Source organism: Erinaceus europaeus, chromosome 6 (genome assembly GCF_950295315.1).
Source record: "Erinaceus europaeus chromosome 6, mEriEur2.1, whole genome shotgun sequence".
Taxonomy (NCBI): Eukaryota; Metazoa; Chordata; class Mammalia; order Eulipotyphla; family Erinaceidae; genus Erinaceus; species Erinaceus europaeus.
The window spans coordinates 18,351,664-18,375,380 of record NC_080167.1 but is presented as its reverse complement, the minus strand read 5'-3'; the positions used below and the strand labels follow the sequence as shown (position 1 = coordinate 18,375,380).

Sequence of the window (23,717 nt, the reverse complement as noted above, 5' to 3'; positions counted from 1 at the left end):
AGTCCACCTCTGGGGTTCGGTGAAAAGTGGGCCTGGCATTTATGCCATGGACACTGAAACACAGATTCAGAGGGACATACACACCTCTATGTTCACAGCTGCATTATTCACAGTGGCCAAAGCGTGGAAGCAGCCCCAGTGCCCATCAATAGATGACTGGCTTAAGAAGTTATGCACCAACCTTATGACCCTGCAATTCCTCTCCTGGGGATATATCATGAGGAATCAAACACATGCATCGTCTTTGTCTACCTATGTTCACAGCAGCACAATTTGTAATAACCCAAACTTTGAGGCAACTGAGGTGTCCAACCACAGATGAGTGACTGAGAAAGTTGTGGTATATATATACACCATGGAATACTACTCAACTATTAAAAATGATGAATTCACCTTCTTCACCTCATCTTGAATGGAGCTTGAAGGAATCATGTTAAGTGAGATCAGCCAGAAAAAGAAAGATGAATATGGGGTAGTCCCACACATAGACAGAAGTTGAGAAATAAAAACAGAAGGTAAAACACAAAGTAGAACTTAGACAAGGTTTGGTGTATTGCACTAAAGTAAATGACTTGGGGGGGGTAGGGGGGGTTGTTTTCAGGTCCTGGCGCATGACGGTGGAGGAGGACCTAGGCTGTATTTGAGAATGTCTTGCAGAAAATTGAGGAATTTTACACATGTAACAACAACTATCATTACTGCAAACTATTAATCTCTGCAATGGAAAAAAATTAAGTAAATAAAAAGCACAGAAACAAAAGAAAAAATAGATGAGCTGAACATGATCAAAACAAATACGTTATGCTTGAAATTACACCATTCTCAACTGAAAAATCAATACATAGGATGTGAGAACAAAACTGCATATTATAGGGAGTCAGGCGGTAGCGCAGCAAGTTAAGCGCAGGTGGCACAAAGCGCAAGGACTGGCTCAAAGATCCTGGTTCAAGCTCCCCACCTGCAGGGGAGTCACTTCACAGGCTATGAAGCAGGTCTGCTGGTGTCTCTCTCTCTCCCCCTCTCTGTCTTCCCCTCCTCTCTCCATTTCTCTCTGTCCTATCCAACAACAACGACATTAATAATATTTACTACAACAATAAAACAACAAGGGCAACAAAAGGAATAAATAAATAAATATATTTTTTAAATGCATATTATTTATCTAAAATTGAAGTTGTACTTCTTACAACTCAAAACTAAAAATATTTCACAACTAATTACAAGAGCCATAGAAGTTTATGTTTTTGGCTTGAACATTAGCTTCTATGAATTGATCTTAAATACAGAATTAAACATTAAAAAAAAGGATTGGAATAGCCATGCAGTCAGAACACTACTGTGCATACATCTTGTTTTGTTTTGTTGTTTTGTGGGAGTTGTGTTGAATCTTTTGTTTGTTTTCTTGTTTGCCTCCAGGGTTATTGCTGGGGCTTAGGACCCGCTTGACTCTACAGTTCCTGTTCCTGTTGCTGGTACAGAGAGAGAGAGAGAGAGAGAGAGAGAGAGAGAGAGAGAGAAGCACTGCTCCACTGCTTGTGAAGCTCCCTCCCCAAAGGTGGGGTACCTAGAGACTTGAACCTGAATCCTCTTCCATGGTACCATGTGGGCCCTACTGGCTGAGCCATTGTTGTTGTTGTTTGTGTGTTTGTTTGTTTGTTTCACCATTACCAGGGCTTCACTGCTTAAGGCTGGCTTTTTCAGACTGAAGGAAAGATACAGAGACAGAGAGATAAGGATAAAGGCAAAGACACCACAGCAGCACTGCTCACAGCCTGAGCCTCACGTCCTGCAAAGGAAGTACATTGTCCAGTGAGCTATTTTGCTGAGCCTATGCATTTCTGATTCAAGACATCATTTCTCCCACACAAGAAGAAGGGTTTTTTTTTCTGTTTGTTTGTTTTTTTTCCCTCTCAGGCTTAAGAACTTACTTGCTAAAGAACTCCATTTCTATGGCAGTGGGTTGATTAACAGTTGACCTGCTCCTGTTTTATTTTCGGTAAGTCTTTCAAATGTAGAAAGGTCTTTTATGAGGTCCTCACTCTAATAACTATCAACTGCCTTTGAGGAATCAGAAGCAGTGGGTGTTCTAACCATGAAATTTTCATTAGGTATTTCCCCCACAGCGTAGAAGAGAGAAAGAGGGAGGGAGGGAGGGAGGGAGGGAGGGAGGGAGGGAGGGAGGGAGGGAGGGAAAGAGGACATGCATATATGTGTGCGCACATGTGTGGGAAGGCAGGCAGGACATATGAGAGCACACAGCCTCCTCCCATGAAGACTTGTTTCTAGAATCCCTGCTTCCCATGGAAACCTTGACTCTAATGAGAGCTGAGCCTTTTCTTGGGCATCCTGGGACCCCCTGGTGGAAGTGGAGCTCAGATGTGTCAGCAAGAAGGAAGCAGAGACAGGACAGACAGAGATGGGGGGGACCCAACCCAGCGGGGGACCCAGCAGTTCATTTTCAGGGGTCCCAGCAGCCTTGTCTCAGCAAAGCCCTTGTGGTGACAGCAAGGGGGGTGGTTGCAGTGACTGGGGTGGAGAAGTAAAGAAATGGGGGGTTATGAGTAGGGAGATAGCATAATGAGTAGGGAGATAGCATAATGAGTAGGGAGATAGCATAATGAGTAGGGAGATAGCATAATGGTTCTGCAAAAGACTTTCATGCCTGAGGCTCTGAGGTCCCATGTTCAATCCCCAGCACCACCATAAACTAGAGCTGAGAAGTTCTCTGGTTGGTTTTTTTCTCTCTCTCTCTCTCTCTCTTTCTCTCTCACTATCTCTTCCTATCTCTCAGTAAATAAATAAAATATTTGAAAAGCTTTCTGGTCCAATTCTGTACACCATTTCCCCAGATAATACTTTTATCCAACCTGAATGCTAGCTGACAGGCTCAGGCAAAAATTAGTAAAGTCATGGGCCCTTGGAATATACCTAAAATAGACTTCTTAACTTCTTCCAACATGAAGACCCCAAATCTCATCTGCTATACTCTTACTTTTAGGTTCCTGATTATTAAACAATTTGTTCTGCTTTATATCGTTGATGCTTTTCAGTTACCAAGTTGCAGATGATACCATGACACCTACCTAGCCTCCCTGGGAAGATGACTTCACCAATGTGTCCCAGAACCCCACCTCTCCAGAGTCCTGCCCCACTAGAGAAAGATAAAAACAGCCTGGGGGTATGGATCAACCAGTCAATGCCCATGCCCAGCAGAGAAGCAATTACAGAAGCCAGACCTCCCAGCTTCTGCACTCCCATTGGGATAGGGAAGCTTCCAATGGAGGAGATGGGATACCGAACTCTGGCGGTGGGAACTGTACGGAATTGTACCCCTCTTACCCCACAATCTTGTTGATTATTAAATCACTAATAAAATAAAACTTATACGTGTGTGTGTGCATACACATATATATATATTTAAAAAGAAAAAGTCAAAAACCTGAATTGCCCTCCAGCAATATGCACCATCTGACATAGATTATTTTTCTGCACACAAACTTCTAGAAGGTACTGAGTTTCTAGGCTGAGAGAGGCAAGCTTCTCGCATATAAGTAGAAGAGGCTGTCTTGAATTTCAGAGTCTTTTTCTTTTCTGAGACTTTTTCTGGATATTACTTGAAAGAGGCCTGCAAAGCAAGGTAAATTCTGAGTGTGGTGGCTTTGAACAAGTGCCCAGAGTGGGACTAGCTTTACTCACAGTGAAGGCAAGAAGAGACTGAATCTCCAACCCTACCCCCCAAGGCTGTCCACTCTGGAAGGGCAAAGATGGGCCTGTAGGGCTGCTGTGCAGACAGCAGCAGCTGGCACGGGGCCTGGGAACTGTCATTCAGTGAGGATTTGTGGAGCTCACTGAACACACTTCAGAGGCCCAGCAGGATACCTTGTAGCATTCTAGGGAGGGGGTGTCCATGCATTCTGGAGGACAAGATGTCACCAGCCAGCTGAGTTCTGAGCCATACTCCTCCTCCTCGTAGGTCAGTACGTCCATGCCCTCTGTTTGGAGGAGAGGGAGAGGGTCTGCCACACACTGGACTGGAATTCTTCCTTCTCCTCCTCTTTCCTCCTCCTCTCTCCTCCTCCTCCTTCACCAAAACACTGCTCAGCTCTAGTTTATGCAGTGCAGGGGAACTGAACCTTAAACTTTGGGGCCTCAGGCATGAGGGTCTCATTGCATAACCACTATGCTCTCTTGCTATCTCCCCATACACTCTCCCTCTCCCTCTCCCTCTCCCTCTCCCTCTCCCTCTCCCTCTCCCTCTCCCTCTCCCTCTCCCTCTCCCTCTCTCTCTCTCTCTCTTATTGCTACCAGGATTATTTCTGAGGCTCAATACAATCACTAAAAATTCTTGGCTCCCAGAAGGCATTTTTTTCCTTTTTCTTTTTCCTTTCCTTTTTTTTTTTAAAGATTTTATTTATTTATTCATGAGAAAGATAGCAAGAGAGAGAGAAAGAACCAGCCATCACTCTGATACATGTGCTGCTGGGGATTGAACTGAAGACCTCACGCTTGAGAGTCCAGTGCTTAATCCACTGTGCCACCTCCAGGACCACTCCTTTCTCCTTTCTATTATGCTTGATAGGACAGAGAGAAATCGAGAGAGGAGACAGAGAGGGAAGGGACACCTAAAGACCTGCTTCACTGCTTGTGTAGACCCTCCCTGCAGGTGGGGAGCAGGGGCTCAAGCCCCGGTCTTTGCACACGGTGGCACAGACGCTTAATCGCGGCGCACGACAGCCTGGCCCCCTCCTTATTTTCTTTTTATCGCCACCAGGGTTATCTCTAGGGGTCAGTGACTGCACAATGCATCCACTGCTCCTAGAGGCCATTGGTCCTTCTCTTTTATCCTCTTATTTGATAGGACAGAGAGAAATTAAAGAAGGGAGGGGCAGATAGTTCAGGAGAAAGAGAGACACCTGCAGCACTGCTTTACCGCTCATGAAGCTCCCCTCCTTGCCCACTATCAGTGGGGACCGAGGCCTTGAACCCACGGCCTTGTGCACTCAACCTGGCTCCTACTTTTGTTTTAACTTTATTTTTGCAGGACAGTTTGAGAGTCACAGCAATGTGGAGAGGATGCCATAGAGCCCTGTCCCCACCCAGGCTCAGCCTTCCCACCACCCACACCCACTAGACTGGGTGGGGGGCAGCTGTTACAGCCCAACCCACTATAAATCCATCACCCCCCACCCCAGAACCCACGGCTGACATTCAGATGGCTCTGAAGGGTCTGGATGTGCATATAACGACAAGTAGCAGCCGCTTCAGGGTCACAGTAGTCACTGCCGAAGACGTCCCCCACGCTCTCTCTACCTCCCCAACCTCTTCCCCACAACTCCTGGCAACCTCTGGCTTTTTCAGTCTCCATCATTTCACCATTCCCAGAATGCCACAGGATCGGAATCACACAGTGTGTAGTCTTTTCAGACTGGCTTCTTTCACTCAGTGATAGGCTTTAAACTTTCTTCCAGGCCTCCTCTGTCTTTTCATGAATGATTCTTTTCAGCACTAAATAGTACTCCATTGTCTGGGCCGTGTGTGTGGTGTTTGTTTTTTTTTTTTTTTTTTTTTTTTGGTCTGTTCGTGTACTGAAGGGCTGGCTTCTTGACAGCCTCCAAGTCTAGATGGTTGCCAATCAGGCTGCCTCCACCACCCATGTGCAGGCATCTGTGTGGACAAGGCTTTTCAACTCCATTGTGGGGAAGCCAAGAAACACCATTGCTGGATCTTATGAATCTAAGTTCTCCGAGGGGGCAGAGCATGGTATGGCACTGAAGGCACTGCAGTCCCGAGAACATCCATCTGCTCAGTGCCACACTGTGGGAGTGGCACAGCTAGTTCAGTGGCACAGCTAGTTTAGCTAGTAGACTAAATAGACAAAGTTGGGCTGGCACACCAGACTTGCATGTGGAAAGAATTTGTATGCCAGACACCTGGGGGTCTATCCCAAAGACCACCAGCAGCCAAAGCTGAGCAGTGATCTGGTCAAATACATATATGAAGAGAGACAGACAGACAGACAGACAGAAGACAGAGATAAGATGCCAGCTTTTCTTGTCTGGTAAATAAATAGGTCCTGTTTGTGATAAATGCCAATCCTAAAAATAACACATAAGAGTAAAATTTCCTTAAGTGGTAAAACAAACAAACAAACAACAAAAAAGGGGGGCTGGGCAATAACACAGCAGGTTAAGTACACATGGTGCAAAGTGCAAAGGCCAGAGCAAGGATCCTGATTCACGCCCCCGGATCCCCACCTGCAAGGGGGGGGGTCACTTCATAGGCGGTGAAGCAGGTCTGCAGGTGTCTATCTTTCTCTCCCCATCTCTGTCTTCCCCTCCTCTCTCCATTTCTCTCTGTCCTATCCTACAATAGCAATGACAACAATAAAAACAGCAAGGTCAACAAGGGCAGCAAAAATGGGAAAAAATGGCCTCCAGGAGCAGTGGATTCATAGTGCAGGCACCGAGCCCCAGCAATAACCCTGGAGGCAAAACAAACAAACAAATAAAAAACAGTTGGGTGGTGTAACTCATCTGTAGGACTTAGCTAAGAAGGCAAATTAACTTGCAAAAAATACTATCTCTTTGATTCTGTGAAAACCGTGGGGGGGGTGGCAGGTCGCTTCACAAGCAGTGAACGAAGCAGTTCTGCAGGTGTCTAGTGTTCTCTCTCACTCTATCTCCCCCTCTTCTCTCAACTTCTTTCTGTACTATTCAATACAAATGGGAAAAAATACCCAGTGTCCTCTAGGAGCAGTGGATTCGTAGTGCTGGCACTGAGGCCCAGCAATAACCTTGGAAGCAAAAAAAAGGAAGGAAGGAAGGAAGGAAGGAAGGAAGGAAGGAAGGAAGGAAGGAAAAGTAAAGTTAAAAATGGAAAAAGCAAAACCCACATGGGTCAGGTAGAGGGCTGTAGGAACAGTGGTGGGAACACATACCCACACATATATAGGAGTGAAACTATACTTCTGGAATCTTCTAACTTTATACATCCACATTACATCAAAAACTGTTGTTTTCGCCGGTGGTGAGTTTTAGGGTACGTGAGTTTAGCTTAGCTCGTCTTAGATTGTGCTGCGTCCTGCATGAATAAAGAGATACTGCCTACAGCTCAACCATGAGTCCCTGGTCGTCTGTTACCTGCCCGTGAAGCCAGCCTGGCGAAAACGACATAACCCGTTGAAAACAACATATGGCGCCCAACGTGGGGCTGGACCTGCACAACTCCCAGATAAGTGAAGACTTTGCCTACCTATGCACTATGATCTTCTCTTCTACTTATGAAGAGGTTTGCCAAAGCCTCTACTGTTTCATTATGAGACAGTTTCTCTGTCTCTGGAACATTTTACTCTGGGCCACACTTTGGTTCCCTGACCAGGAAGTTTGGTTTCTTATGACCGGGATCATAGAGCTTGGGAGATGCACGGAGATTTCTCCTTGGACTTTCTGGATTCCCTCTCCCATGTTTCCTGAGGAAAAGGACTACATTTTGCTCCAGGCCACAGTTTGGTTCTTTATGACCGTGATCGTAGACCTTGGGATATGCATGGGGATTTCCCCTGGGACTTTCTGGACTTCTTCTCGCATGTTTCCCATGGAGAAGGACTACTCTAATTTGAAGAACATTCTCGAGTACCCTGGCAGTTCCCAAGTATGGAGACACGTGGTTAGTTCTACTCTCCTGATTGGATTCTTTCTTCCATGGGAAGACGCTTTTAAAAATGGGTGCCTGAAGCAATCCAGCAGGAACAGTCAGAAGCAGCCTAAATGGAATTTCGAGGAGCTTTTTGGACTAGGACACCCTCCGGGGACTCTTAATCCTACATGGTGAGATCTTGATAATCTGGTTCAAGTTGCGTTTCATAAGAGAATGATTTGAATGACTGAATTTTTGTTTGACATTGACTTAAAAAAAAAATGCTGGACGCAGCCATGATTTCTAGAGACATCCAGAAACAATCCAAAAAATTGTTTTTTCCCTCCTTTGATTTCTCTTTTACATCTTGACATGAATCTGAAACGTTTAATCCTGAAAACTGTATGAGTTATGGGTGGGGCAGATAGTGCAATGATTATGTTAATTATTCTCATGCCTGAGGCTTTTAACCATGGTTCTTCTGTTTACCTTTCCACATTTTATTGAGTTTAAACTGTTTAAACAACCTTAAAATCATACTAGAAAGGACTTCCAATTATAATGGAGTTATCAATTATAGTAAACTTCTAATCTGCTACAAGTTTTGTTTGACAAGTACGTGAATTTCAGCTGTCAAAGTCTTCACATGAAAAAGCATCTACTCAAATGGAATTCCTAGAAATCCATTTGGATCCTGTTCTCTGACATTGCCCACAAGATGGAATGACTACAACACACCCCCAGAAACCAATAAGGTGACCTGGCACGACCTGAAGAAACAGATTCACAGACTCCAAAGCTCACTCTCTACAGAAAAGCAAAATTCTGGTGACTGACACTCCCCATCGAGACAGACGTGCAGCGTTTCATCCTCTGGCATTTTCTTCTGTGGTCAGCTACTTTGGACTGACACCTCCATCGGACTTACTGGTACACACTGCTGTGTTTCTCAAAGACTAACTTCAGCCAATTGTCTTGAGACTTTATAGACCATGTCCCCTCGCCTGCAGGCTCTTCCCCAGAGGCAGAAAACTCCCCCTCCTTATTAGGTTATGCCCACAGAGGCATGAAGCGCCCCAATAGGCAAGAGATGCCCATAGAGGCATGAAGCGTTCCCAGAGGCAAGAAATGTCCTTTCGCCTGCTAGGCCTTGCCCTTTGAGGCAAGAAACGTTCCCCTTGGCATCACACTGGTTATTGCTGCTCGCCTATTTTGTTTTCCATGTCTTATGCCAGTTCTTTTGAAAATGCCTGTATGATATAGGTTTCTGTTCACCCCACAATCCTGATACTATGGCAAATAGTTAAAAAGAAAGGGGGAGATGTTGGATAGTATGCCAGCTCCCCCTGGCTTCTGCTTAACCATATGCCTATATAGGGATAGATTTAATCCCATTCAAAGCTTTGGTCTATTTACATAAATCACTTTTACATTTACATAAAGCACTCCCTCCAGGGCATTGGTGGTTCAGTGATAGGATTCTCGCCTGCTCCGCCCTCTCCTTGTCACACTCTGATTTTCGCCAATCACTTTTCTCTCCACCCTCTCTATGTCACATCCTGTTTCCACCCTACTTGGCAAGTATATATAAAGACAGCATTGTGAGTTTTAGGGTACTTGAGTTTAGCTTAGCTCGTCTTAGATTGTGCTGCATTCTGCATGAATAAAGAGATACTGCCTACAGCTCAACCATGAGTCCCTGGTCGTCTGTTACCCGCCCGTGAAGCCAGCCCGGCGAAAACTACATAGCCCGGCGAAAACAACAAAAAACAGTAAGATTGTCTGAAGCCTTATATTTCCTTTTTTTAAAAGCTGATTTTTTTCCATTTTTTAATTTAAAAAATAGCGCAATAGTCATCGTTTTTTATCACAGAAGACTATGGTAGACAGTGAGCAGGGCATGGAGAAGGCTCTAGGAGGAATGGAGAGCCCAGCAGAGACAGGAGGGAGAGGGTCCCTCACACTCACAGCAGAAGAGAGTTTAGTGCAGGAACAGGTTTCCTTATGGCTCTGTGTCCTGAAGTCTCACCTCTCCAGAGCCCTGCCTCACTAGGGAAAGACAGAAACAGGCAGGGGGTTATGGATCCACCTGCCAACCCCCATGTCCAGTGGAGAAGCAATTGCAGGAGCCAGACCTTCCACCTTCTGCAGCCCTTGAAGAATTTGGGACCATACTCCTAGAGGAATAAAGAACAGGGAAGCTTCTAATGGAGAGGATGGAATGTGGAACACTAGAAACTGAGCAAAATTCTACCCCTGTTATCTTATAATTTTGTTAATTACAATTAAGTCACTATTAATTTTTAAAAAATCATCAGAAAAGGTTCCCCCCAACTACCAGCCTGAGTGTGGGGAGCTAAATTAAAAAAAAAAAAAAAAACGTGCATCAAGATTGTCCAAACACCACTCACTCCACAAAGCCTCTTCTCAGCATCCCACTTAAAATGCCACTCCCCCCAAAAAAAAACGCGCAAATCTGACCCCACAGTCCTGCTATACTCTCCAGATTTTCACCTAGTATTTATCATATATTGTGCTATCTTATCCAGAGTTTTTACTGGTAGTTAAGTTATTATGCTGTTGGTTTATTAGGGTGAGTCTCTCCTCTACACATATACACAGAAATATCAAGGTAGCAGGAATCTGCCTGCCTTACTCACTACTGTGTCCCTGACACCTAGAACACTGCCCGGAACATCTTTGGTGCTCGTCAAGTATAGATTGGAGGGACAGGTCACACATAAATATCAAACAGTTTGGAAGAGGTGCATTAGACTGGAAAGGAGAGTGACGTCGTAGGTACTGGGAAGAGACCGAGGGCCAATAGACCCATGAGAAGGTGGCCAAAGTCACTCATCATCGGAGAAATGTGAATCCAGACAACAGTGAGATTCCACTTTACACCTGTGTGGATCTCATACATCAGAAAGGACAGAAACAACAAGTGTTGGAGAGGATGTGGAGAAAACAAACAAAAGGGGGGGCATTTCTATGCTGCTGGTGGGAGTGTAAAATGGTCCAACTCTTGTGGAAAATAGTCTGGAGAACTCCCAGAACACTAGACATGAAGCTACCCTACACTATCCCTCTCCTGGGCATTTACCCAGTGAAAACAAAAGCCCCTAACAGAAGAGATATGTATGCATACATTCACAGCAGCACGATTTGTAATCACCAGAACCTGTAAACAACCAGATGTCCAACGTCAGATGAGCGGCTAAAGAAAAGCTGTGGTATTCTTGGAGAGAGCTTGAATAAATCACGTTAAGTCAAATAAGTCAGAAACAGAAGGTTGAGTATGGGATGACCTCACTCACCGGCAGAAGTTGAAAAACAAGGTAAGAAGAGAGAACACTAGGCAGAATTTGGACTGGAGTTGGTGTATTGCATCTGGGGTGGCTGGGAGGGAGAGAAGAGTTCAGGTCCTGGAACATGATGGCAGAGGATCTGGAGGGGGGTTGAACGCAGAAAACTGAGAAATGTTATGCATGTACGAACTATTGTATTTACTGTCGACTATAAAACATTAATCGCCCAATAAAGAAACAAAAAATAAATAAATAAAACTCAGACATACACATACACACAGAAGCTGTGGTATGGAATTCTATTGGAATTCCAACACGATGAAATACTATTCAGCTGTCAAAAAGGATGAAGCAATTTCCTTTGCATCCACTTTGAGGGAACTTGAGGACATCATGTTGAGTGAGATAAGCCAAAAAGAGAAGGCTGGATACTGAACAACCTCACTTACTAGTGGGACTTAATAACTAGGGGCAAGGAGAGAGAGCACAAAGTAAAACACGGACTGCATACAGTGTATTGTACCAAAGCAAAGGACTCTGGGGAGTGAGGGGAAGACATAGGAGAAAGAAAACTTGGGGGCCTGGTCTGTAAAGCATTAACCCCTCAACAAGAGAGAGGGAGGGGGAGAGAGAAAGGGAGGGGGAGGGGAGGGGAGAGAGAAAGAGAGAGAGAGACAGAGAGATAGAGCTAATAAAGCACAGGCTTCCTGGAGGAGGATGAACTCCAGCTGACCTTTGAAGAAAAGTTCTATTCATCAAGAAACCTTGAAAAAGGTACCCCCCCCACCACCAGTGGTGTATCTTATGCTGATGCTTCTAAGTCCTGAAGCTAAACTTTCCCAGACACAGCTATGCAGGAAAAGATAAAAGTAACCATAACAGTAATTAAGGCTGCCAGATAGACCCAGAACAATGGGTATAAGTCCCACACCCCTAACTTTACACAGAAGCCTCTGCTTCTGTGATGACGCTTTCCTGCAGCCCCTATATAAGCTGGCCTGTTCATTTGTTTGGGGCCCAGAATTCTTTGAGAACAGGAGCTCTTTCTGTGGCCTGTAAATGTTAATAAAGTCCCTCCTTGTTGACTCCATCGGCTGGTTCTGATTCTCGAACTCACAACACAACCACTGGCACAGCCCCACTGCCTGGGACTTCTGGCCACACTCCCTCCCCATCCCAGACAGCCTTCCCTGCCTCCCCTTCTCCTGCACTCATGCTCCAAGGAGAGGCAGAGTGAATTTCTGCTCTTCAACCCCCTCCACGGGACAAAGGTCCTTCAGTCCCTCTCTCTGCCTGGTGCGTGAGTCTCATCAGCCTGATCTGATGGCCAGCTCCCAGAATCTGCATGAATAACTCATCATCCTCTTTCTCTGCCAGCTCCTTTCTGTTTCGTCAGAGGCACAGAGCTGTTGCTCTCTGAGTTTGAAAGAATCTTCCAGGTTGATAAGTGGGGAGTGGTTGGCAGCCAAAGGCCTAGAATCTAAAAATATTTCAGAGACTCTCTCTGCATTCACCTGATGTCCTGCCTTCCCAGCACTGAACTGCAATGCAGAATAGAATTATTTTAAGACCCTGGCACTATGGCAAATGGGAACAGCCTAAGAGTAGGGGTCTCTTCCTGTATCTCTGGCTGGTTTGGAAAGCTAAAGAGGAAACACGGAGGTGGCAAATGGGTCAGCACACTCCCTGCTACCATGTTCTTAGAAAATTGGAATCACTAAGTTCATACTCATAAAACTGGTGTTTATAGCTATTTTGGAAAACCAAGCAACATGGGGGGGCAGGTAGTGGTGCACCTGGTTGAGCACACATGTCAGTGTTTGAAGACCCGGCCGGGTTCAGGCCCCTGGTCCCCACCTGCAGGAAGAAAGCTTTGCAAGTGATGAAGCAGGGCTGTACCTCTCTATCTATCTATCTATCTCTATCTCTATCTATTTATCTAGCTATCTTCCCCTTCTTCTCAAATTCTGGCTGTATTTATCAAATAAATCAAGATAATTTAAAAAATTAAAAATAAATTTAAAAAAAGAAAAGAAAACCAAGCAACACTATCTCACATCTCCATGTGGCATCAAGCAACAGGAGCCACAAAGCACTGTCCCCCCAGTGGGGCTGAGACCCTCTCAGGGGTCTGTACCACTTTATTCATTGAGCATACCTCCCAGGTCCCCCTGCAGGCTCAGGATGTCTGCAAAAAGATATCACAGTTCTGATCTTCTGGCAAACACCTTAGAAGCTGTGTTACCAAATCACAAATGATTCCCCCTTGTCTCCCCCTTCTCCTGGGAATTCATCTCTCTCCCTGGCCCTGTCTTGATGTCATCATAAGATCCCACCCCTCCCCATGGCTCCAACTCGGTGGTAAATTCTGGCCTCCTCCGCTGGGCAAAGGATGTTCTCCTAAGAAGCTGAGATGCTATCAGAACATTCCACACTTGGCCTGGGCCACTTCCTCAAGAAAAGCATGTGTGTGTGTGGGGGGGTGTTTGAAGCAGGGCTGCAGGTCTCTGTCTCTTTCCCTCTCTATCTCCCCCTCCCTTCTCTTCCCTTCTCAATTTCTCTCTGCCTCCATCCAATGCTTAATTAATTAATTAATTTTTTTAAAAGAGAGAAGAATGGTTGGGTATGAGATTAGAACACTCCCAGAATTGCCGGTGGATCTCACCCACTACAGTGCTCAGAATACCACCATATTCTCATTTGAATTCCATCTTTTCTTTTTTTCTTTCTTTTAATTTCCACCAGGGTTATTACTAGGGCTCAGTGCCTACATGACAAATCCACTGCTCCCAGCAACCATTTTTCCTTTTTTTTTTCTTCTTTTGATAGGAAAGAGATAAATTGAGAGAGGAGAGGGGCAACAGAAATGAAGCAGAGAGACTTGCTTCACAGCTTCTGAAGCTTCCCTTTACAGGTGGGGAGCCGGTGCTTGAACCCAGGTTCTTACACACGGTAATTTGTATGCTTGGCCACCCCCAGACCCCATTAAATCCATCTTATTTGCACTTGTTTAACCACTACCTTCGTGTTCTCACCAAAGGTAAACCCAATTGTTTAAAACATCTTTCCTGCATAGAGCCGTGTACTTTAAACCCCATTCTAACTACCAAGATTCATTTACTACTAAGTATTTCAATCAAATTTCATAATCCTTACTAAAAACATCATCTTCGTAACATTGGGTTCAGAGAGAGGAGTTCTGAGCACTCAAGATTAGAAATATGCAAATTCCCCGATAGGAAATAATTCACAAAGTGCAAGAGGACCCACCACAACTCAATAAAATGTGACAAAAGAAACCACTCGTAGAGGGGGAATCAGAATTATACTGGCCAACAAAGTGTGGTGAGACTCCAAAGAATTAAAGGCAGCAGGAAATCATTCTGGTATAAGGCCTGAACAATAAAACAGAGCAGGTATTGCAAAGACCCTTTAAGAGCTAAAAATCACTAATGAAATATATGTGACAGGTCAGTGACACCTTGGAGGGGATCTAGGCACTGCCAGACCCAGGGAAGATAAGAGTATCACCAGCCTCTGCCTTGGTCTCCTCATCTCCCACTTACTGGCTGAGCTCAAAGGGAGGCTTGGGGAAAGGGGGCTGAGTTGACACTTTGATTCCCTTTGACACAGGGCAGGAGAAAGATGGACCCAGTAGCATATAGGGAGAATAACCAGGACTGCCTCCAATATGCACTGTTGTTTATTTGTTTGTTGTTTTGCTTTCTTTCTACAGCAGAATGTGCAGAATCTCTGGCAAAGAGTTGGAAATTTTGGGTCCATGCAATCACAGAATATCTGGCCACTACACTGACCTCTAAGCTAACTGAGGTGAGAGTCCAAGGGGCACTCACAGCAAAGACTACAGAAACTGCAGGGTCTGTTCCAGATGTTGATAAAAGAGCTGGTGACAGAGCTCACCTGGGAGGGTGCCTGATACCTATTTTGCTGCGAACATGAGCCAGGTTCTAGTCCCCAGAACACTACATGAGAACAGGAGAAGCCTTGGTGCTGCGGTGTCGCCTCCCTTTCTCTGAAATAAAGTTAGTCTGGAGCATTGAACTGTTGCTGTGCGCGGGCCGGGCCGCGGAGAAGAGAGAGAGGAGGTCTGGAGCAAAGAGGAAACACAAATCTTTATTTGCGCTGACACCTCAGAGTTGGGTGCTAGAGAGCAGGTTGGGCCACGCAGAAGTAGCGAAAATGGCCACCTCACGCAGTAACCTTTCCTGCGTCTGAACACCGGAGTGAAGCACTGGCAAGAGGTGCGGAAAACGAAGGGTTTTTATAGGAGGGGGAGGAGTAACCAAAGCACTCCAGGATAGGATGATTACTCTCCAGAGAATGGGAGGGGGGAGGAGTAACCAAAGCACTCCAGGATAGGATGATTACTCTCCAGAGAATGGGAGGGGGGAGGAGTAACCAAAGCACTCCAAATATCGCGGGGATATAGACAATGTCCTGAGGGCATAACATGGCGGAACAGGCACTCCCAGAATGTCCCAACTCTCACGGGAACTAGTAGCCTGAGGGGAAAACATGGCAGATGTGAATGCATCTGCACAGTTTCCCAGCACTGAACTTTGTTGGCACAGAGAGTGGAAGGAAGGAAAGAAGGGAGGAAGGGATGGAGGGAGGGATGGAGGGAGGGAGGAAGAGAAGGGATGGAGGAAGGTGGAAGGGAAAGTGTGTGACTGAAAGAGAAACAGAAAATGAAATAAGACACAACAACAAATCAGAGAAGAAAGAATCTGGTATCCAGAATTGCCACATTAAGCACTGAAAGTGTAGGTTTCCCACTGAAAACTCCAGAGATATATAAAGTAAGGAGATAACAGCCCATATTCAGGGTGTGGCAGGGGGAGGTTGGGGTGGCAGTTAGGGACATTTCTCCCCTGGAAGACCAGATGTCATTATTAGTCAACAAAGACTAAGTCACATGTTGTAAATATCTGAAAAGAATGGCAAAAATCATTGTCTAAAGAATGAAAGATCAGTCTGAGAAGAATGTCTCGCCAAACAGAAAATATCAGTAAGAAGAGAGAAGGTGGAACTTACTTGAAAAGGGCCAGAGAAAATTCTAGAGGACAGAAGGTCAACAGGTGAAATGAATTTATGAGAGGGGTTGATAGCAAGTGAGAGAGAACAGTAGGGGGAAAAAAATGTCAGGAAACATGGGATGATCCAACCTGAGAAAGAGAGAAAATAAGATAGCATAATGGTGATACAAAGAGGCTCTCATGCCTGAGGCTCCAAAGTCCCAGGTTCAATCCCCCCGCACCACCATAAGCCAGAGCTGAGTAGGTCTTTGGTTAAAAAAAAAAAAAAAGTAGTTAAATAAATAAATAAGATGATGAAGCGAAATAAAGAAGTCCAAGAGACCTGGGTGTATACACATACTTTACTAAGTTAGTAATAGGCAAGGAAAAGGAATCCAAATCAGAAAGGTAGAGGCAAATTATTTCTATTCACTGATACACACACACACACACACAAACACATATTTGTGTACATATATATTTCAGAAATTTAAAAGTTCGAGTTATAAGATATACAATCAATAGACAAAAATAAGTTATATTTTTATATATTCGAGCAACATATTATATATATTCTCTATACACAGGATATTATATTCATATATTACATAATGTACAGTATTATACATACAACATACACTTATTATAACAGGAATGAACCTTGAATACCTGATGCTAATGGACAGAATTCAACCCCTAAAGAATAAATATCTGATTCATAAAATACTATAAAATATCTGATTCCACTTTTATGAAAATGTTCAGAACAGGCAACTTTACAGAGACAGGAAGTAGACTAAGGTCTGTCAAAGACTGGGGAAAATGAGTGTATTGGATGCCTATGAGAACAGGATTTCTTTGGCAAGAAAATGCTTCAAAACCAGATCATGTAGATGATTCCACTGTATGAACAGCATAAAGACCACTGGGTATGTAAACTTTTAAAAGAAAACACTAAAGAACGTTAATGATACCCAAATTTCTAAGTTAAAAAAGGGGTGAAGGGGAAAAATCAAGTATATATATGACATCAACACAAGTGCAGGCATATTGTTGCTAGTTTATATTAGAAACAACCCAAGTGGTCATGGTGATGGTAATGTTCACCGAGAAGAGACGGAGAAAAATGAAATCAGCAGGAGGTGCAGAAGAGTTGCAATTACATCTGTAACATTCATTTCTTTCCAAGATTGAAGAAAACAAAGCCAAGCAGTAAGTTCTAACAAAACCAGGGAGGGTGGATCAATGATTGTGGGTGATGCTATTTTCTACACTTTTCTCTCACCAGAAAATGGTTTGTTTTTAGAATTAAAAAAAAAAAAAAAAGCTCCCAGTCCAGTCCCTACTTCCCTCTGGTTGGGTTGGCTCTCTTTTTGTGTGAATCTCAAAGCACCTCTTTCTGTGTCCAATACTTCCCTCCTCACTGGACTCCCATGAGCTCATAAGGCAGCCTCCCCTCACCCCCTCTTCCTGACCACAGGAAAACAGTATTACAGTCTTTTTCTTACTCTCTTTTCGGATATTTTTTAAGTCTTTTTCAGACTGGGACGGGTGACCTTATTTTTGCTTACCAACATTTTCCCAGGACTGAAAACAATCCGTCTTGATAATGAGCAAACACTGCAGGCACCTCCACTCTCTCAGCTGCCAAATCCGGGACTATTTCTCACACTAACAACTCGCCCGCACTTCCAGCTTATTTGATTTTATCAGCATCACTGTGACAAGCCCAGAGACAGCCAAGACAATTGCCACAATTAATTTTCTCCATGGCCTCCATCTTTCTGACAACACCCCAAAACGCTTCCAGGAAACGAGGCCCCAGAAACTATCAGTAAGTCAGCTGCCTCCACACAACTTCTCAAAGTCCTCTTCTCTCTGTTGCTTCCTATTTCTCCTTCTCCTTCTCCTTCTCCTTCTCCTTCTCCTTCTCCTTCTCCTTCTCCTTCTCCTTCTCCTCCTCCTCCTCCTTCTCCTTCTCCTTCTCCTTCTTTCTCTCTCTCTCTCTCTCTCTCTCTCTCTCCCTCCCTCTCCCTCTCTTGCTCAGCTCTGGCTTAGGGTGGTGCTGGGGACTGAACCTGGAACCGTGGAACCCTGGAACCCTGGAACCCTGGAACCTCAGGCATGAAAGTCTTGTTGCATAACTATTATGCAATCACCCCACCCAGCAGTTGCTCAGGGCTGTTTCTGAAACATTCCATATCTGACCCAACAAGAGCTGTGAGCTCTGGTGGCTCTCCTCTGATAGTGAAGCTCTCTGGACTGAAAGGGGCAGCAGAGCTAATCGTGAGCCCTCTGTGGCCATGGGAACCGGTGAAGACTGTCCTCCTGAATCTATAAGGATAACAGTGAGCCTCTGTCACCTCTAGAGCACAAGGGACCCTGCTGAGATGGGTCACACAGCAACCAAGAGGGGGCCTCTGAGATTCCCCACAACTGACTCCTCTCGTGGTGACAGAGCCAATGTGACAGCACCCACACAAGTGTCCATGAAAGCCCCCCATTCTGATGGCTCCTCTAGAGGAGAAGCTGCTACAGAGCCCCAGGTCACAGGGTGACACCCTCTGCCTCCTGGGTGGCTAGGTCCTGGCAGGTGGCCACAGAGGGCACTTAAAGGTCCAGCTCCCTGCAGGTGCCCTGGGGGCACTGGGGACAGCTGGTGGCTGCCCTCAGCTTCAATTTCTTCCCAGCCCTGGTGTTTCCCCTGTTGATTCAGGAGCAATGTACCAAGGGGTCACTCCAGGTTCCCTGCTGAAAGACTGTGACAATTAGATGGCCGGGGCTTTGTCTGCTACTCACAAGCAAAGATCAGGCCCAAGAGGAGCTGCTGGCAGAGCAGATCAGAAAAAAAAAAACAAAACACTAAGATTTACTTCAGCAGAAGCATTAAAAGATCACACATCTGATATTTGGCAGTGAGCTTGCTGGGTTTAAAAGGTGGGGTGGGGGCAGGTGGTGGCACGCCTGTCTGAATACAAATTGTGGTGTCCAAGGAACTGGGTTCAAGCCCCTGGTCCCCACCTACAGGGGGAAATCTTTACAATGAAGCAGTGCTGCAGATGTTTCTCTTTCTCTCCCCCCCCCACCTCCCTTTTCCCTCTTGATTTCTGTCTCTATCCTGTTATAAAGAAGTAAAATAGTTTTTAAAACAATAAAATTTGTTTTTAAACAGAAGGTGCAAAAGGGAAGGTCTTATGCCTCCATCCTGGACTCGTCTCCCTCCTGAATACCAACTGCTTATTTGCCAGTTCCGGTTAAGCGTCAGAGGGGCCTTCAGACTTGACACTGAACTGCTCATCTCCAAGGCCAAGGCCAGACCCATCAGAAACTCCACCTCTTACCTTTGGTCATCTACCTCTACTCTTGCCTTAGCAGCCTACATCAAACCTGAGCCTGAAAACCTACTCGGTGAATAGGTTTCTTTCTTTCTTCTTTCTTTCTCTCTCTCTCTCTCTCATTCCTCTCTCTCTCTCTCTCTTTCTTTCTTTCTTTCTTTCTTTCTCTCTTTGCATTTCTTTCTTTCCTTCTCTCTTCCTTTTTTATCTGTTGCCAGGGAAAGTATTCAGGCATTGCATGTGCAACACTGCTGAGTCGTCTCCCCAGCCCAATTTTCATGCCAAAATTCTTGAGAGGGAGGAGCTGAGTGGTGGTGCACCTGGTAGATAGCACATATTACTATGTGCGAAGACCGGGGTTCAAGGCCCTGGTCTCCACCTGCATGGGGGAAGCTTCACAAGTGGGGAAGCAGTGGTGCAGGCTTCTTTCTTTATCTTTGCCTCTCCCTCTCTGTATCTCTGTATCTGCCTTTCACCATTTATTCCATAAAAGGGAAACAATGACTCATAGGAAGAGTGGAGTTGCTGTGTAGGCATGCAATCCTGGTGACAATAAATAAATAAATAAATAAATAAATAAATAAATAAATACATATTGAGAGAGGAGAGATAAGGGATACCCCACCATCTATGGAGTTCCTTGGTGCTGTCCATGTGGTGCCAGAGATGGAATTCAGAATCTCACACACAGAAAACCACATGCTTTACACACAAAATTATCTCCTGGAAACGCATTTCTTAAAAAAAAATCTTTTTTTTCACTCACTTTATGTCTGTATTGGTCCAAACCACTGTTACCTCTCACCTTGTTGTTGCGACAGTCCCTCAGAGATCTCTCATGTCCACCCTCACACTTATCCCCACTGTCTTTCTCAACACAGCAGCTCAAGCACAACTGCTACAACAAAAGTAATATATCGTCATTATCCTGTTTGAAATGTTTGAGGAGTTCTGACTGACTTCACATAAAAGCTGACATAAAAGCCAGGAGAAAATGCAACTGTTCAAAGTAACAAAGATGGGGGGGGGATGTCTGAGTTTGATTTCAGGAAGCTTATTATGAAAGTAATTCAAGACTCTAACCATAACACGCAGACACAAATTCAGGATCTCACAGATCATTTCACCAAAGAGCTACTGACACACAGAGAAAATTATAAACAGAGCTAGAAGATATGAAGGACACACACAAACACACACCTACCTACAGTCATACACAGCCTGTCTGTTCCCTTTGCCCCAGACCGTAAGCCTCATAGACACCCTTGCAACTACCCTCCCTCACATACTCTATTCAGCCACATGGGCCCTAGCTGTCTCCCCCAGGACTAGGCATTCTTTGCCTAAGGGTCTCCAGCACTGGTTCCCCACTTGTTCTAGGACATCTGTCCACACATGTCCCCCTCTCCTCAAAGGGCTGCTTCAAACTGAGCTGGAGAAGCAGCATGATGGCTATGCAAAAGACTTTCATGCTTGAGGTTCTGAGGGCCCAAGTTCAATCCCCAGATCCACCATAAGCCAGAGCTATGCAGTGCCCTGGTCTTTCTCTCTCTCTCATTAAAACTAAAAAAAAAAAAAAATTTTTTTTAAAACTACCTTCTGGGTCAGGTCTCCTTTGATGACCTGTGGGAGAATCCTTGATTTCTTGATAGTCCCTCGAATTCTAATGCCTGCAAACTCTACCAGACATGACAGAAATGCTTTGCTTTCTTTGTATTTCTGTCTGCAGCCTCCACGAGCTGTTTGACTAGTATCAGGATTAACACAGATAAATGAGTCAAAAGGACCTGCCGGCTAACAAAGGCTTTATCTGATATCCCTGAATGATGCCTACATCCTTGGGGTAAGGCCAGGAGTTACAGAGTAAACTTAGACTCTGATGTAATCACTAGACTTGGAAATAATAATTCTGATATAGTGTAGTCTATATACTAGGAGAGAGATCAATCATGCATGCCCTGGAGATGTTTATAATTATGTATATCCTTAAGATGGTTATACTTCACATAACTGTGGGCACTTATACTAAATAAATAGAGGTACAGGGCAGCCAGCAAGAGAGTACTTGCAGAGACATCCAGTAGAGACATGCAACAGAAGCTCAGTGTGAGATGTACAGCGTGTGTCCACCGCTCCACATCCCCTCTCTTCTCTCACTACTAATGGTGCAATGAAGTTTATTTCTCACCCCTGAGGTGTGAAGTAAGCTCTGCTCCATGGCATCCTGAGAGCCCCCTGAGCAGCTTTTCTCTAGCAACAAGCCCGGAGACCCATTTCTGACACCCCTGAGCCATGACCCTCCCCAGATCTTTCAGACCTTGGAAAATACTGTACTCTGCTGATTTGCCTCTTTTTTTTTTTTAAGGTAGAGAAAAAACAGCAAGGTAGAGAGAAAGAGTGTAAGAGACCTTAACTTCAATGTGGTGGGGGCTGAGCTCAAATGCAAGTCACACATAGAACAAAATAGCACACTACCCAAGTGAGCTGTTCCATCAGCCCTGATTCGCCTTTTACATGGGCTGATTCTGTCTATGGGGGTGCCAGCTTAATGGAGACAGAGATATTTCTTCATTGGGGTCTGCAGTGCCTTCAATGCCTAGGGAAGTTTCAAACCTATAGCGAGTGTTCCAGAAATAGTTCCCGAAATAGTGGATGAGTAAATGAGTGAATGAGTGAGCAAATGAATGAATGAGTAAATGAATGGCTAAATAAATGAGTGAATAAATGACCAAATAAGTGAGTGAGTGAATATATAGTGGGTGGGTGAGTGAGTAAGTGAGTGAGTGAGCGAGCGAGCGAGCTATGGACCTCAGAGTCCATACTTAAATACCACATCTCGTTGGCTTCCTCAGAAGTGACAATCTGACTGCTGTGTATGTCATTCCTGTTCATCCCTGGTGGGGTCCACCTACACATCCCTCCTTCCCTTCCTTCCACCATCGCCATTTCTCCACTGTAGACATTCCTCTACAGACATCTTCATCAGCCTCCTCAGCCTCTGTAACACTGTGGGGAGGGAAGCCTGGACGTTTCCGAGGAGTTGCAGCTTCCCGTATGGGGCTTTCGCTCAGCCTGCACGTCTGGGAAAGTGGGAAGCCCACATCTCATGGGTTTTCAAGTATCTGCTTCTTTTAGTCCCTCCCAACATCTTTCAGAGAGGCTGTCTGCTTATTCAGTTGATTAGTCTTGGACATTTGCATTTCTGTCAGAGCTTGTAGCTGCCAGCAGTGGGCATACTGATGCCTGACAGCAACTCCTCCTTTATTACTGGACTTGGAATCAGCAGTGCCAATGTTTTCTAGTTGTGGGAAGAACATCTAACCTGAGATCTGTTAGGATTTAATACTTAGCGAATGTCAAGTGTCTAATACAGTCATTTTAAGTAGGTAAGGTGGTGTGACAATGTGAAATACATCTTTATTTTATTTTATTTTCTCTTTTGTTGCCCTTGTTTTTTTTTTATGGTTGTAGTTATTATTGTTGCTATTGATATCATCGTTGTTGGATAGGACAGAGAGAAATGGAGAGAGGAGGGGAAGACAGAGAGCAGGAGAGAAAGATAGACACCTACAGACCTGCTTCACCGCCTGTGAAGTGACTCCCCTGCCGGTGGGGAGCCGGGGGCTCGAACCAGAATCCTTACGCTGGCCCTTGTGCTTTGCACCATGCTGTGCTACCATCCGACTCCCTATTTTATTTTATTGCCTCCAGTCACTCTTGGCAGCCCCTTTTTCCTTTGTTGTTCTTTTTTCCCCCCCACATTGTTATTTGATAAACAGATAGAAAATGAGAGGGAGAGGGAAAGATAGAGAGGGAAAAAGAGAAACACCTGCAGACCTGCTTCACTGCTAATGAAATGCCGCACTGTAGGTGGAGATCAAGGGTTCAAACCCAGGTCCCTTGCACATAGGACTATGTGTGCTTAACTGGGTGTGCCACGGCCCGGCCCCCACAGTATATCTTCATCTTGCATCCAGTGCCATTGTTTTGAGGGCAGGCACTGTTACAATAGAGTCAGTATACTAAGTAGAGACCAAGCTGCTAAGGAAAGACAGCAAGGACAAGAAATGGCGATTTTCTCTAAGAAGGTTAGATATCTAGCTAAAGCTCAGGGCGCCTCCAAAATCCCAGGAATCCTGACTAAAAGCAACCCCCCACACACACACACACAATTAAAGACAAGAGAGACAGACAGAACTCTGGAGTATCTGAAAGCAAGCCCCAAGCAGAATCTCTAACCTTATTAACCTTGAAATTGAGTCGAGTTCAGAGAAGCTGGCAAAAAACATTTGACATTCTGAATGCTATCGGGTCAGAAATCAGATTAGAATTCTTGTAACCTTCCATTCCTCTGGCAGCTTTTCAATAAATGTCGGCTGGGCTGAAACTCAGCGAGAGTCATT

General features: G+C 44.9%; 1 protein-coding gene across 1 annotated transcript in view; it reads right to left on the bottom strand.

The window, feature by feature from the left end:
• The window catches only part of TMEM132B (transmembrane protein 132B), a 155,600-nt gene that overhangs the window by 87,278 nt on the left and 44,605 nt on the right, over nt 1–23,717 (bottom strand). The window lies entirely within an intron of this gene.